At 47.8% G+C, this 15702-nt stretch overlaps 1 long non-coding RNA gene across 1 annotated transcript; it reads right to left on the bottom strand.

Annotated features, from left to right (window-relative positions):
• Window positions 1–1554: 1554 nt before the first annotated feature.
• Window positions 1555–10267, bottom strand: LOC135983905 (uncharacterized). Its single transcript, XR_010601735.1, has 3 exons — window positions 10149–10267; window positions 7715–7794; window positions 1555–3103 (listed from the first exon to the last, which is right to left on the bottom strand). It is a non-coding gene; the product is annotated as an uncharacterized LOC135983905 (long non-coding RNA).
• Between the last annotated feature and the right edge of the window lie 5435 nt (window positions 10268–15702).

The following is a 15702-nucleotide window of genomic DNA, read 5'->3' as shown; positions in this document are numbered from 1 at the left end:
ATATGTGGAGAAGGAATATAGAAGAACTACAGAAACAAAATATATGGAGAAGAAAATAAACATTATCAGGAATATTAGTTTTTCATCATCATTTTTTTTTATTTAGGTGGTCACTGAACAGTGGTATCTATCTAGTGTTTGAGTCTCTTTTGATACTGTGCTTCATTTTGCATTGTGTTGCCAGTCTCTGAAAACAGATATCGTACGTGAGCTGAAATAAATTTTCTCGCTAAATGACAGGCATTCTGTGATGTTATCATTGTGACTGCAGTCTATGCTAGGATGTATTATAGCACTACAGGCTGATGGGACAAAATAAGTATGTGACATCAAATTGCAGGTTCAACTGATGCAATGCAAATATGATGTAGTTCCTGTCCTGCCCTTTTGCTGCAGGAATCCTGCCAGCAGCGTGAACCAGGACACACTTTTCTGCTGCTTTCAAAATATTTGCACACAGACTACCTGCAGGGCTAGATTCAACCCTAAATTGGTACTCCAAACACCTATGGAGTCACACTATACTGTCAGGTGTAATAATTGTTTACCTCCCCTTCTAGGGCTACCAAGAGATCTTGTTCTGCCTCATGGATTAAGGGGAAAGGGTCCCTACTCCCTTTTCTTCCTTCATTTTTGTACTCCAGAATAGCAGAATATCTAGCCAATTGAGTATGAAGTACCCAGTTCAGCCTAGGAAACATACACGACTGCATCTTCAGGTTAGAAAGGTTTGATTCCACATCACTCAAAATGACAAATGTATACGTTTCCTTTTTTAATGTCATGATATAATCTCTGATCCTTCATGACCTGGTTTGTTTCTTTGACTTTTACCTGTTTTCCCTGGTAATTTAAGGGGAGATTGAAAAAGAATAATCACAGTTGCCACCTTTGATAGTCTGGATACTTTCAACTGTTATCAAAAAGTTTATCAAGCACTGTAGGTCTCATGTATGCTGCTGTAAATCAGGAGTCAATTCACTGAGATCAATAGAGTTGCACTAGTGTAAAATAGGTGTGGGAAGATAATCAGATCCCATGGTTCCCAAATCTCGTAAATCATCCCATCTCTTTTCAGAAAAGCACTTGAGCACCTGACTTTCAGTGGCATCTGGGTGCCTACCTGCCTTTGTATTTTTCTGAGAATCTCACCCTATGTGCTTTGCTGAATTGGGGTCTATATTAACCACAGTTCATTGATAAAGGCTGAAATAGTGTAAGATGACATTTCATATTGATTTATTTGTGGTTTATCTATGGGGTTTCAATGGTATGCGCCATGTGACTTTGAATTAGTTTATTATATCAAACTACTTTTACAATGAAAGTGAATACGGAAAATATTTTGCATAAAAGTTTAGAAATATTAAAAAAAACCCTCTTTATAGACGGTGTATATATATGTGTATGTGTGTGTGCGTGCACACACACACACACACCCCTAACATGCTCTTGATGAAAAACATCATTACACAAGGGAAATTAGCAGCCAAATAATGAGACATGCTGAAGAATCCCATATAAAACAAATTCATTTTATTTTCAGTACACAGACAAGGACCTTAGTTACATGACTTTTGCTGTCGCTGTCATTTTTGCTTTCCACTGAGGCACAGAGGTTTATAACGTATGTGCCCAACTCAGTGAAATATGACAAAGAACGGTACATTTATTCATTTTCCTATAATTATATAAAAATGTAACCTACAGTATAAATGGAAGAAGGAGCTGTGATACATGGGAAAATAAATCATAAGTGAAGTGAAATTGTCTCTTTCGTAGTATACATTCATGAAGTGTTAAAACTACAGCTAGTCTGCAGTGAGCATTGCCAATTACCACAACTCCAGAAAGTTTCACAGTCACCTTTATCCTGACTCTTGCCCATTACAAATGAATTAATAAAACTAATCAATCAAGCACTAAATTCTTCAGCCATCTGGGATCTGAGACCTCCCTTCCCCCATTCAAGATGTTATGTTCATGACTGATTTAGCACTGCACTTGGAGACCTTTCATGCACAGTTTAAATGCTAAACTTTTCATATTTTCAACATTAAAACTTTATAAATCAAATACATGAATGCATCAGAATTAGAACTAGTAACTCTTGTAATACAAAGCACTTCTTAGGCCAGTCTTCACTTTACATCACACTCTGTTTTCTTTTAAATTGATAATTTATATAAGTGTTGTAGTCCGTTTATGAGCTTAATGACTTTTAGTGAGCACCTACTCTCATGAATAGTCCTATTGCTGTTGATATGATTTAGAGTATGTCTGCACTGCACAGAAAATCTGCAGTGCCACGTTTCAGAACCTAGGTCAATTGACTCGGGCCGTGGGCTAAAAATAGCAACGTAGATGTTCCCCCAGTGAGGGGAGAGGGTCTGGGAGCTTGAGCCCCAGGCCAAGTGGAACATTTATACTGTTGTTTTAGCCCCGCAGTGCTGTGAGTTTTTCTTTGCAGTTTAGCCATATCCTAAGGGGCTCATCATGATGCTTAAGGGTTATACAATCAAGCCCTATGCTTTTTTGAACAATAAGGTTCCTATACTGAAGGCTTCCTTTCAGAATAATGGAGGATATATATGTATATATAAAAGCCTGCAGTCTGTTGCTTCAAATGCCTGGTTTTGGTCTTACCACGTAATGTCCATCTGAAAGCTGCTTAAGGGGTATAAAAAACAAAACAACAACAAAAAACACCTACAAAGTTCCTAAAAGGGTAAAGCCTCATAGTAACGAGAGTATATCTAGTTCTCCTGGTGACCTCTTTTTTTAATTTGAGTTTTAAGTGCCTGATCTAAAGCCCATTGGATATTCCCATTGATTTTCATTGGCTTTAGTTCAAACCCTAAATGCCTTTGTGATTACTGGGTCCATTTATAAGAATCCTGAGAGCTGTGGTTACTTTGAAATATATTGTGGAGTAAGGATGCTTTGAAGGAGCAAGCATACCACCTCTCTGCTTAGTGCCAATTTCAGAAGATTGTTTGGAGTTTCTCTGGTACTGCCCAAGTGGTTGTTTTCTGTCAAATATAGTTTAGCAGGCATTTTGAAAGGACTGTCCTCTGATACTTGCAAACTTTCAGTTAGTTCTCTATTAAGAATACAAGAAATTTGAAACACAGAAAGTCAGATTGGCCTAGAAACAAAACAGCAGTACAGAAATAAAATCCTCTTTCAAGCTTATCATGTCCCTTCACTCTTTCAAAGGTGGACGTGCTTCATGTCACTTGCTGACAAATTACACACTGAAGTACTTTAACTTGTCTTTGCTATCTTGTCATTTACTACTTAGTATTTTTTCTCATTAGATTTAACTTACTGCTGAGAAATTAATGATACTGCAGTGACATATGGCAAGCCATAGTTGTAGATACTCTTCTGTTTCCCTGTGACTGTGGGAATGATATACACATTACAGTACTATTCATTTGCTTAGACTATAGTCTCACTCTCCCTTAATGTTGTAACATATGACCTGTTTTGTGTCATTTCTTCTTTTACTTCTCCCAAATCACAAGAATCACGGATTAATTTTTAACATTGGCAATTTTATAGTATGGGTTTTTACCCTGAGTGTTGTCACAGAGAATCACAAGGTATCAAGGAACATATCTACACATGAATTAGTGTCTTTTAAATCTCCGTGGAACCTAAGAATTTCATCAAAATAAAAGCTGCTTGCTAGGTTAACTTACAAATTCTAAGTACTTTGAGCTTTTAAAAGGAAGTCCAAGATACCAATCAAATGTAGATATAGTATGGTAATTAGTTATCTTGTGCACAATCTTCTTGCTTTCAGACATTTCCTTACAGCCCTTGTGTGACCCTAAATCACTTCTGTTTCTCCTTAGTATCTACACTTGACTTTTAGACTTCTAATTGCCAAACATTAGACATCATTTAGCCAATCTACATGTTTACTTCTCTTAATATTTCCTCACAAGTCAGTCTGTCTGACCCTCTAATTATTTTTGTGGTGTTCTCTGAACATCCTCTGATTTGTCACTAATTGTCCACTAGTAAAGTGGTGAACACTAAAGGTAGTATTACAGCTGTAGTTGCACCAGTCATGTATGGCTTGAGCCAACTCCCACTGAAAAGAAGGAGGATTTCAATCCATTTTAACTAGAGTTGGATCAAGCTCATAGACAGTCACTATTACTTCCCTGTTCCTTTGTGTGATGCCTTTACGTATACAATCCAAAATTGCATTGACAAAAACAAACAACCAACATAATACAGTGATGGTTCATCTAGCTGGCTGTCTACTATCATCCCTTTGCGACTTTCAGCATTATTTCTTGCTAATTTCCTCCTTCCCATTTGGATTATCTTCCCAAAAATCTATTACCATCTTTCATTTTCAGTTTTCTAGACTGAATCTCATTTTTTGTCTCAGCATATTTCTAAACTTTCTTGTTTCCCTTGTCCACCCTGATGTCCACAACACCTGAAAATTCATTAGCTTGCTACATAACCTCTCTCTCTCTCCCAGGTATTTAATGAAGATGTTTATGAGACAAAACCCAACACCAATCTTCATAGTTCCCCAGTATGGCACTATTGATATCATAGCCAATTTGTTTTTTTGGTTTTGAGAGTCAGGTTTTGTAAGGTGCTATATTAAATACTGTACTGAAATCCAGATATACTACATCTATTATGTTGCCTTTGGCTGTTAATTTTATGATGCCTTCAAAGAAAGAAATCAAGTTTATCTTGTTACCAGAAATATTGCATATATAGTAAGTAAAAGAAGAGCTCTGCTGCTCTCTCCATAACTCCAAAGGGCCTTCAGGAAGTGGAATTATTAATATCATTGTGCAAGAGGTGGAAGGAAAGTTTTGATGGGCAGCATCTGTGCCATAGAGCCATACTTCCTAGGGACTCCCTGCAGAACAGCATGTGCAGGAAATGACCAGATTTCACTGCTGAGCAAGTACTCCTATCCCATGCTAATGAGACCTATTAGGGCTGCAACAATACTGCTGCTTCAGAATTGCAGTAATAGACATGGAGAATGTCTGCAGTCACTGTCTACAATGTGTTAATAAATTTTAAAGGGGTCAAGGAGACTTTCCTTCCAGAAAAGTAAATACAAAATGGCAGACCCAAGAGAGCCCTCACTGCCATGTATTGGGGAAAAAATTACATACAGATGCACCCATAAAAGTATTAAGGTATATCACAGTGGCCCCAGGGTTCCCAGTCATCGATGAGGGACCTATTGTGCTAGGTGTTGTACCATCCCTGTCTCAAAGATTTTACAATGTAAGAATAAGAAGAGAGAACAGATGGATGCAACAAACAGAGGTGTACAAGGAAACAATGATAGACAGAGGTCAGAGCACACCTGCTTAGCCATTTCAAAGATACTCTAATTGACCCCACTGAAACTTGCATTGTTGTATCTGAGGCTGAGCTTAGCTCTCAAACTTAGAAAACACTTTAAGGATTGAGTCAACAAATAACGAAGAAATTTAAAAGTTTTATCTTGTTGAGATAGTGAAAAAAAAGTGGAAGCTGGGATATAAAGGCTTTTCAATTTCCCCATTTTTCTGTTTGGCCATAAAATGCTGGTGACAGGAAATTTATACTGTAATTTTTAAAGTTTTGATATTTTTAGTAGAAAAAGGCAATAGAATGGGTTTCTGTTGTAAAATTAAAATTAGGAACATTCTGAATTACATATGTGCTATCAAAAGTATCAATGTGCCTTTTAAAAAAAAAGGGAAGGTAAAATGTCAACATAAATGTCTCCAATTTTTTTTTTTTTTTTTTTTTTTTGTATAAATGGCTCTTACAAGCTGTACTGTTGTCTGTAATTTAGTGGGAAAAAAGACTCTTGAGGGCTGAATCCTCATTTGACAAATTTCACATTTAAGAAGGATTTATTTTTTGTCCAGTTATAAATCCCTAAAAATATAGGGGCTTCTAATAGTGCAGCTCTCTGAATGTTAACTATAATGGTGCCAATGGGAGCCACTATAAAGCTACCATAACAGCTATAGTAAATACAAAAGCAAAAGAGTTAAGAGGACAGAAGAGTGAGATGAAAGGGCAAGTGAAGTCTTCAGCTGATTTTAGATATCCAAATTGCAGCAGTAGCAGGGAGCACGTTTTTGTTTTTAGCTTAGTAAGGAGCTTGCACCTTTCATTGCAGATGTGGACTTTGCCTCTGTTATCCTTCCTTTAATTACTTCCAAAACAGATTACTGTAATGCACTCTATTGGAGGTAGGGTGACCACACAGCAAGTGTGAAAAATCGTGACGGGGGTAGGGGTAATATAGGCACCTATCTTATTGGGACTGTCCCTATAGAATTGGGTCACCCTAATTAGATGTTGTATCAAAAGGTATCTTCAAAACTTCACTCAGTATAAAATGTGGCTGTTCCACTTAAAAGGTGGGTTTCTTGCATGGGAAACATTACATCTGTGCTGTTATGTGCCCTGAATTCTAATTCATTTGCTGATGTAATCAAATATTTGCTCCTATATATAAGGGCCTACATCAGGGATTGGCAACCTTTGGCACGCGGCACGCCAGAGGAAGCCCCCTGGCGGGAAAGGCCGATTTGTTTACCTGCCGTGTCTGCAGGTTCAGCTGATTGCAGCTCCCACTGGCCGTGGTTCACCACTCCTGGCCAATGGGGGTGGCTGGAAGTGGCAGCCAGCACATTCCTCGGCCCGCGCTCCTTTTCTCAGCCCCCATTGGCCTGGAACGGGGAACCACGGCCAGTGGGAGCTGTGATCGGCTGAACCTGCGGATGCAGCAGGTAAAAAAACTGACTCGGCCTGCCAAGGGGCTTACTCTGACAAGCCGCAGGCTGAAGGTTGCCGATTCCTGGCCTACATGGTTTATATGTTGGTTGTCTTAGAGGCCACAGTATCTCTTCTCATATCTTATGGGGATAAATTAGATCACCTGAGGAATGTTAATACAAATGTTAATACAGCGTATTACCCCCCCCCCATTCGTTTTGGCCAGGCCGCTTCGCAACCCCGCAGCGGACCCGAAGCCAGGAAAGAGGCCAATAGACTGCATGACCTTATTAGGGCATAGTGCTTATCACAGGAAACTTATGAGGGACATGTCCCTAGTGTTACCACACAAAAAAAAGTTTCTGCAGTTTTCGTATCGTACTGTTCTTCCTAATAAGGGGAAGACAGTGGGGCACTAAAAAAACCAATCAACGCGAGCCACATTCACTTCCAAAAACTATATACTTAGTCGCGCCTGTATAGCAATTAGAGGTGTCCCGAAAACGAACCACAAGCCCCTTTTGGGTCGAACTATTTTCACAATCCCCTGATTTAAATGTCTAGGTCTGGGACAGTAGCTCATAGGGTGGATCACATCTTAATAGAGATTGTCTGCACTATTGGCTTTACTAGCCCCTTCCTACTTATATTCACCTACAGCAATTTCTATCATGGTAAAGTAAACTAGGCAACTCTAATGTATTTTAGTTGCCTTTTAAGGTGATTCAGAAACTGGAAACAAGGAAAACCAGCACTATGTGACCAACCAGTTCTCAGTAGACCTCCAGCAATCTGCAATAGTTAGGCATGGGTCCTGACTGAGCTCTGTTCTTCTATGCTGTTATGACACCAGAAAATTTTTTTATCACCACCAATCAGAATTATTGGTAGATTTACGCAAAATGTTTTCAACCAGTCCCCAAATGGTAGGACTCACCTGGTTTTGACTTTCATTACAAACTTGAAATTCAGTCCTGGTTCCTCAAAAGATTGCTCAAGTTCAAAACCTCAGCATTTCTGTGAACACATTTTTGAGTATGCATGCTTTGATTTGTGGTTTTACATATAGTGTGAAAATCACAAATTTGTGTATTGAATGAAAGTAAGTACAATTCAGTGTTTTTTACTTAGCTTCACTTAAAGATTTGGGGTTTGTTCAATCATGGATCAAAACTAAAAATGCTTTTGTAACATGTTAAAGTTCAGAAAACAAAATAAACACTAAACTATTTTCTTGTTTTATCAAACTCAAATGTAATTCCTTGGTTATTTCTCATATAACTTACATTTACTACTGTGTGGTAAATGTTCATATTATGTTAAACACTATCTCTCATCTGCATTTTAGTAAGCTGATGTTTCCTGTATCTTGAAAATCATGACACTCAACAAACCAAAGACAAGAGAAGATTTCCTAAACTTTTGTGGATCTCTCTATTTCTGTAATCAAGTTTCGTGACAGATTAGATGGAAATAAGGAGAATGATGACAAGACAAAGTAAAAATAGGAACAGGTTCGCTTAAACTTTTCTAGCAAACTTTAATCCTGACATGGTCAGCTTTTGGTCCTGTTATTTCTAATGGTTTTGGAAGGTATACTTGAATAATCAATGTAATCATTATTAGCTCACATTTGCCTGCCAGATAATGTCATCCAAAAATAGAACATACAGAAGTGTTCACTCTGGTTGTCTCAATGCATTTTGCAGTCTCATATATAAATTCAGGACCATGTCCTGTTATGAAAAATTGATTTCCGTCTGAGTGGGCAGAATCAATGGATCAAATGTCACACCATTTACTACATGTACAGTAATCGAGGCTTCTTTGTGATTTGTGTTTACAAACTACTTTTATTTGTTTTTCCACTAACTGCATTGTAACTGGTAAATTCAGGTTGCAAAAGAAATTGATGAAAATTGCCCAAATTAACGAAATACAGCTACTCACAGTTAATTAAGACTGAGAATCAGGATATAATGCTAAATGAGGTCATGTTTCATTTTAAACCCTGGATAGTCTTGTATATGTTATTAAAAGCACCACCACAGTAGACTATTGTAGGAACTTTTTTTTTTTAAATACACAATTGTGAGTATCATATTGTTCAGAGTTGCACTATTTCAATCCATGATAAATTCTAACCTATGATAATGCTGTCTATTTTGCATTGTGTGAAAGCAAGAGGTAGGTCAAGATAAGTATTAATAGATCCATTGTCAAGAAACAGGAGAAGGACTAATGGTATCACAATGCACTGCAATATCTTGTGCAAAATGTGTATAAAATATATGCTTGTCTGCACTGTCAGCACTCTAATCATGAGAGAGACAAGTGCATGTGGAAAAAAATCCAAAGAAAATAATATGAAGCAGTACAATATATATTGCTTTATCTCATCCATTGTCATTAATGCTTACTGGATTTGCATAGATAAAGATCCATTATATAATGGTAGAATATATTCCTAATGTATACTGTACATACAGCTAGAGTCAATACCTGAGAGTATTTTGTAAAAATAATTTGTACCTTAGGAAGAATTTATGTAAATTTGGGGGGAAAAAACCTTAAGCAATTACAAGTATTGCATATGAATTCTAAACCCTTGGGAAATAACCCTTTAGTAAGAAAGAAATATGGACAATGGATACAATTTTTAAAAGCACATATCTGACTTATGAGCCTAAGGTCCATTTTTAAAAGTGACCTGGGCATTTAAGAGGCTAAATCTCACAGAAAGTTAGGTCCCTAGGGCTGATTTGTGTTTTCTCATGGGAAAAAAAAATCAGAGAGAGACCCCACCCTATTATAGCCAATAGCCTAATGGTTAGGGCACTCTCCTGAAATGTGGAAGACCCAGATTCAAAATTCCTTCTTTGTTTGATTTGGAGCAGGGACTTGAGCTCAGGTCTCCCTCATCCCAGGGAAACATGCAGTACCACAAGGCTATTGGGTATTCTGGGGTGGGTCTCTTTCAATATTTCCTGTAGAAACAGAGTAAGTGTGCAGGACCCACACAGCAGCCCTCCTGCTGGTCGTCTCCAGGAATTAGCTCACCAGCCCTCTGGAGCGCCCTCTGTTGGCCAGTGATCCACTACCACTGGCCCCCATGTCCCTCCCAGACCTGGTGCCCAGTTATCTGGGCTGCTGCCCCCTAGCAGTAACCCCACAGTTCTGGGTCTCCCCCTCTTAGGGGAACTCCACCCACTATCCCCACTTCACCTCAGTGTTAGGCTACTGCCAGTCCCCATCTAGCTCCCCAGGCAGACTGCAGTGTTAGCCACTCATCACAGGCAAAGGGGTTCAGACCTGCTGCCTCTGGCTACCTGTGGGCTTCCCCCTGCAACCCAGTACCTAATAGGCCTTACCAGGCCTGCAGCCTCAGGCTTCCAGGCTGGAGCTCCCAGCTCCTCTGGCCCTTCCCCAGCCCTGCTCCAATCTAGGTTCCTTGCTTATCACCTTGCAGCCAGGCCCTTCTCCCTCTACAGGCAGAGGGAGACTGAGTGGGCCCTGGTTCACAGCCTCTTATAGGGACCAGCTGGGCCTGATTGAGGCATGGCCACAGCTGAGCCTACTTTCCCCAATCAGCCCAGGCTTCTTGCCCCAGCCCCAGCCCAGGCTGTTTCAAGCCCTGAAGGGCAGGAGCGGGTATCCACCCCGCTACAGAGTGTGCTCAGGGTCCTCTGTGACTGCCCTCCTGGCTGGAGCTCTCCCTCTCCCTCCTCCTTCTCCTCTCCACCTGCCTTGCTAGTTGGAGCTCTCCCTTACTCCCTGGGCTGCTGCTGCTGCTGGCTAGAGTTCCCTCCCTAGACTACTACTGCTGCTGTTGCTGCTACCACTGCTGCTGAGTCAGGGGTGGGGGGGCCTTGCCGGTCAGCCCCCCCTCCTCACCATCTTTGGAGGGAGAAGCTAAGACCCCCCACCTTCACCATCAGCACTACCACCTGTGGGGGGGTCCTTCCTGCTTGGCTGCCAGGGTTGCCGGAGCTACTACTGCTGCTGCTGCTGCTGCCGGTGCTGTGCGTGTCCTGGGGAGCTGCTGGAGCCTGGAGGTGGAGGAAGAGGACTGCGCGGTCCATTGGCTGCTGGGGGAGCGCTTGAGACTCTGGAGACCACTGTGGAGGGGGCTGTTTTGGACTGAGTAATTTTCGAACTGTGCTCTAGTGGTGGGGGTCTAGACTGTGTTTGTGGGGACACAAGGGGTGTGGCGTGGAGCCTGCCCCCTGGTCCATCTGTGTGTCCCCCCCCCCAACCCCCACCACCACCGTTGCCCCCTCCACCACCCACCACCAACCCCACAGCCCATTTTCCATCTGTCTCCGCTCCTGCCTCTGGGACTCTGCTGTTTTCCTGGCCTGCCACGCCCTACTGACAGCGTTTGGGCCTGCAGCGGCAGGCAGGCGGCCCGCACATTGACTTTTCGCAAGCGCTCGTGGGCGCACCTACCCCCCCCCTTGGACTGACCCCTTCCCCTTTTGCAACAGGCCCCCCAGCTTTGCCCTTTGTTGCCTACCCTCTTTGCCCTCTGTAGCCTTTTGCCCTTCCCCAGCTTCAGTTTGTTTGCCTGCCCCGCCCCTTTCCTTCTGTAGTTTGGTTTCGTTGTCCCACCCCAGCCCTGCGGTTAGCCCTTTGGTTCCTCTGCCCCATTCCCAGCCTCGTTGCTCCCTTGCGCCCCCCTTGCCCTGATTGACCCCTCCCCTCGTGTGCCCATGCCCCCTCCCGTGCGCTTGTGCCCCCCATCACATTTTGGTTAATCACTGCACCCCCTTCTGTTATTGTGACCTTCCCTCCCTTGGTGTAACTAGAGGAGCCGGTGTCGGTGACTGTCCCCCCTCAGCCCTTGATACTCCCGCATCTCCCTGCGTTTCGGTGCCCTCCTCCCCTGCCTGCAGCCTAGCGAGGAGGAGTGGTTGACCTACCTTTCCTTTAGCCGCCCCCCCTTCTTTTTTTTTTCTCCAGTGTGTTTTTCCCTCCCTCCCTGCTCAATATGGAGGGGAACACGGTGGGCGAGCCCCCCCAAGTAGGCCCCGCCACCCCTCCCCCGCCTGTCCCCTTAGCCCCTACCTCAACCTCCGCTGCCGAGCCACCTGCCACCATTGCGGCATTGGCAGCGGCAGGCGACGGGGTGACCTCCGCTGCTGCCACGTCCCTAGCTCCCTCCAATTATGGGGGAGCTGCCCCAGCCGGCAGGAAAGGCCAGGGCAAGAAAAAGGGAAAGAGCCCCGCTAAAAAGACTGGGCCCTCCATGGCAGGGGCTGCCTCCACTGCTGCGGCCCTGCCACCGGCCGCAACAATCCTTCCCGCTGCTCCCTCCACCAGCTCTGCGGGTGCCCCTCCCCCAGCCCCTAGGGCGTATGCCCAGGTGGCAGCGGCCACCGGTATGCCATCTCGCCCATCCACCGCCTCCGCTTCCAACTATAGTGGCCTGGGCCCCTTCCCCACCTTGACTAGGAGGCATGGCATCCGTTGCCTCCAGGTACCCGCCTCGCCGCACGTGGAGACCTACGTGCGGGCGTTGGCGAGGGTGGTGGGTCCCGCGGCCATCGTGGCGGCCTCCAAAATGTATGGCAAGGTTGTCTTTTTCCTTGCCTCGGAGGCCGCCGCCCAAGAGGCGGTGGAGAAAGGCCTGGCGGTGGGGGGCGTATTCGTCCCCCTGGAGCCGCTAGAGGACCTGGGTGTCCGTGTGGTCCTTACCTCTGTTCCTCCTTACCTTCCCAATGTCGCCCTGCTGCCCGCCCTTTCCACCCTGGGGAAACCTATTTCCATCGTTCGCCCTCTCTCGCTAGGATGCAAGGACCCCGCCCTCCGTCACGTCCTCTCGTTCCGCCGGCACGTGCAGCTCCAACTGCCGCCGGCGGCACGTGCTGGAGAGGCGCTTGAGGGGTCTTTCTTGGTCCCCTATCGGGGGACCCATTGCCGGGTGTACTATTCTACGGGGGAGGCCCGGTGCTACCTCTGCCGGGCGATAGGGCACGTCCGGAGGGACTGCCCCTTGGCCCGGCACGGAGGAGCGTCCGGGACCCCCGAGCCCCGGCAGAGTGCCAGCCCCACCATTGCTGGCGCTCCTAGTTGCCCGGTACCCGGAGCCGCCCCTCCTCCTTCTCGGACCACCACTGCTCCCGCTCGGGCTCAAGGGGTATCTCCCCCACCATGCCCAGATGAGCGAGAGAGCCCCGTCTCTGCTATGCGCACTGTGGCGGGGCCTGTAGAGGAGGGTGCGGTGGGGGTATTGCCGGGCGTGAGAGAGGGCCCTCCCCAGGGGGATTCTGCCCCCCCTCCTACTGCCCCATTGTTACCTCCTCAGGTCCTCAAGCCGTCATCTCTGCCCCCCGACCCAATCCCTGTCACCCAGCCCGCAGACGATGCCATGGAGGGCTGGACCCTAGTACAGGGAAAGCGGGGCAAGCGGAAGGCTCGAGCTCCACTCCTGCCATCCGGTGCGGAGGCCCCCCGGAAAACCAGAAAGGGGGGCTCCGCTGCTGAGCCTTCCGCTTTGCCCGCGGGTGCTTTACATCTACCGTTGCCGGTTGGGGAAGCTGTGGCAGCACCGGAGGATGCCGCCATCCATTCTCCGCGGTCCTTCCTCGCGGAGGCCCACGTTGCGGCCCCTCCTACCCCCTTACCACCTATACCCTCTGCGATGCTCGAGGCAAGCGTCGCCTCGGGTGTTAGCGGGGATGATCCCGGGGTGGTGGGAGGTGAGCTGCCCTCTATTTATGAGGAGATCGAGGCCCTGGGTCTGACCCCGGTCACCCAGGGGGAGGACGACCCTTTGCCAGCGGGCCTTGATCTAGCCGCTCTCACCTCAACCCTCCCTTCTGCGTCTCCTGTTCCCCTGACCGCTGCTCCTGCCTTCGAGGAACCCCTGGACTCCTTGCCCTGCCCGGCTGCGGGTGACGCATCGCTGACGGCCGCCGAGCCTCTTCAGGTGACGGCCGGTGCCTCGCGGCCGGGACTCGAGTTACCAGGGGTATCCCTTGTTGGAGTGGGGCAACCGAGTTCCTTCCCGAGTGGGGGCCCCATTGCAGATTGTTCACCATCTGCTGCCGTGGCTGTTCCATCTGCCGTAGAGCCTGAGCCCGGCATCCCTGGGGACCCCCTCCCTAACCCTCAGACCCCTGGGCCCGACCGAGAGGAGCTACCTTCCAGCTGTCCAGCTCCTGGGGCCCAGGATCCCGCCTCTGTCCCTCTTCCCGACCCTACTCCTGCCCCCGGCCCTACCCCTACTCCTGACCCCAGCCCTGTCCCCTCCACCTCCCACGATGCCATTGCCGCCTCTGGGGATGTCCCTTTCTCTTTCCCAGAGGGTGACCCCCAGGGAGCGGCTTTTGTGTTCCCCAGTCCCGACCCACTAGGGGCTGCTCTTCTCCCTCCGCCGCCGCCCCCCATTAAGCCGGGGTCTGAGGCGGACCGTGTGGCGCCGGTCCATCGGGCGCCACGTCGAGGGTCCGCCCCTTGCCTGCCCGTCTCAGTGGGCCACGGGGCCGAGCCAGGGGCCCCAACGGGGGATGATCTGCAGCCAGTGACCCCGCCCCCCCATATGCTGCGAGAAGAGCTGCGGGAGTTTTTAGAAGATGTGCGTGGCTCCCGCAATAAGGTGCCGCTCGCTCTCCAGCGATGGGGGGATTTCCACCAGATCCTCCGGGCCGCGAGGGCCCTCATGGGGGAGGGTAAAAGGACCGGGAAGCAGGGTGCTGCGGCTTACCAGCGGGTCCGCAGCTTCCGTGACTCCTTGCTCACCTTCGGGGTGGGTCACGGTTTGCTGCGCGGCCCAATGGGGGCCGCGAGCGTCCCTGCCAGCGAGGATCCCCCCCAGCCCTCCTCATGCCACCTATCTCTTTTGCAACATTGAACACCCGGGGCTGTAGGGTGGGTCTCCGCAGGTGCCAGGTGCTCTCCTTCCTTTGGGAAGGGGGGTACTCTGTGGTTTTCCTGCAGGAGACCCACACGGATCCGGCCGCCGAAGACAGCTGGCGGCTGGAGTGGGGGGACAAGGTCTATTTTAGCCATCTCACAGCTCGTACGGCTGGAGTGGCTACCCTGTTCTCTCCCGACCTACGGCCCGAGGTGCTGGGGGTTGCCGAGGTTGTGCCGGGCCGCCTGCTGCACCTCCGGGTCCGTATGGAGGGGCTTGTGGTTAATCTTGTCAACATCTATGCCCCGACATCGGGCCCGGAGCGGCTGCCTTTCTATCAGCAGGCATCCGCCTTCCTCGGCTCCTTGGATCCTCGTGAGTGCCTGGTTCTGGGCGGGGACTTCAACGCTACCCTCGAGGAGCGGGACCGCTCGGGGACCGAGCAGTGCCCGGCCGCAGCGGACGTCCTCCGGGAGATTGTAGAACGTCATTCCCTGGTGGACGTCTGGCGCGACCACCACCCGGACGACGTCTCCACGTTCACCTACGTCCGGGTGGAAGTCCATCGGTCGTGCCACTCCCGGTTGGACCGCATTTACTTGTCACGTCTCCATCTCTCACGGGCCCACTCCTCCGATGTGCGGCCGGCCCCCTTTTCTGATCACCATTTAGTCACCGTGACGGCCTCTCTATGTGGGGAGAGGCCGGGGCCGGCCTATTGGCACTTTAACAATAGCTTGTTGGAGGATGTGGGCTTCGTGGCGTCCTTCCGGGAGTTCTGGCTGGTCTGGCGAGGGCAGCGGCGTGCCTTTCCCTCGGCGCGGCGATGGTGGGACCTAGGAAAGGTGCGCGCCCGGCTCTTCTGCCGTGATTACACCCGGGGCGCCAGCCGACGGAGGGATGTGGCGATAGAGCAGTTGGAACGGGAGGTCTTGGAGCTAGAGAGGCGTCTGGCCGCCAGCCCTGAGGATCCATCCCTTTGCGGAGCGTGCCGGGAGAAGCGGGAGGAGCTCCGGGCCCTCGACGATCATCGGGCCCGGGGTGCTTTTGTTCGATCCCGCATCCGC

The sequence above is a fragment of the Chrysemys picta genome, chromosome 1, assembly GCF_011386835.1.
Source record: "Chrysemys picta bellii isolate R12L10 chromosome 1, ASM1138683v2, whole genome shotgun sequence".
In the NCBI taxonomy this organism is placed as follows: Eukaryota; Metazoa; Chordata; order Testudines; family Emydidae; genus Chrysemys; species Chrysemys picta.
This window is presented reverse-complemented; position numbering and strand designations above follow the sequence as displayed.